We start from the raw sequence: 869 nt of genomic DNA on the forward strand, positions 1-869 counted from the left end.
ACTCAACAATGAAAAATACTACTCAGAAATGAAAATGAATGAATTACTGATACATGTAATAACATGATGAACCTCAAAAGCATTGTGCCAAGTCAAAGAAGTCACACATAAAGGCTACATGCTGTATGGTTCCATGTATATGATATTTTATTACTTGTTTCATTGTTGTTTCTGGAGATTTTCTGTTTCTTTCTTGTCTTTATCACTTTTGGTCTTTCCACTCGAAGAGTCCCCTTTAATATTCATAGTCTTTTTAAAACAATATGAAATTTTTTGCAAATTTGTGTGTCATCCTTGCTCAGGGGCTAAGCTAATCTTTTCTGTGTCATTCCAATTTTGGTATATGTGCTGTCCAAACAAGCACTATATGATATATTTTTTTAAAAAACAAAACTATAAGCAACAGGGTCAGAATTGCCAGGGGTTAGCATGAGGTAACATTTTGGGGATAATCAGACTATTTTATATCTTGAGTGGTTGGTCGTTACATATCACAAAACTCATTTAACTATACATCTACAAAGGGTGAATTTTAAAAATGTTTGAATGTACACACAATTGTACGATTACATCCTTTGCAACTATTAAAATGACACTGTAGGAAATATATACATGGGGGGAGGACAAAGGGAGAGGGAGAAAGAGAATCTTAAGCAGCTTCCATGCCCAGCATGGAGCCTGACATGGGGCTCAATACCACAACCCTGAAATCATGACCTGAGCTGAAATCAAGTGTGATGTTTAATTGACTGAGCCACCCAGGCACCCCTATTTGAGCATATTTTTAAAGGAGTGATGTAACATACCCAAATACGGTTTATTTTAAAATTTCAAAAATGATTCAACATAAAATAACCTATTAACATCCA

General features: G+C 34.5%; 1 non-coding gene across 1 annotated transcript; it reads right to left on the minus strand.

Annotated features, from left to right (window-relative positions):
* Window positions 1-257: 257 nt before the first annotated feature.
* On the minus strand, window positions 258-364 carry LOC115942483 (U6 spliceosomal RNA). Its single transcript, XR_004077092.1, has one exon. It is a non-coding gene; the product is annotated as a U6 spliceosomal RNA (small nuclear RNA).
* Between the last annotated feature and the right edge of the window lie 505 nt (window positions 365-869).

Source organism: Leptonychotes weddellii, chromosome 11 (assembly GCF_054177405.1).
Source record: "Leptonychotes weddellii isolate Sample4059 chromosome 11, ASM5417740v2, whole genome shotgun sequence".
In the NCBI taxonomy this organism is placed as follows: Eukaryota; Metazoa; Chordata; class Mammalia; order Carnivora; family Phocidae; genus Leptonychotes; species Leptonychotes weddellii.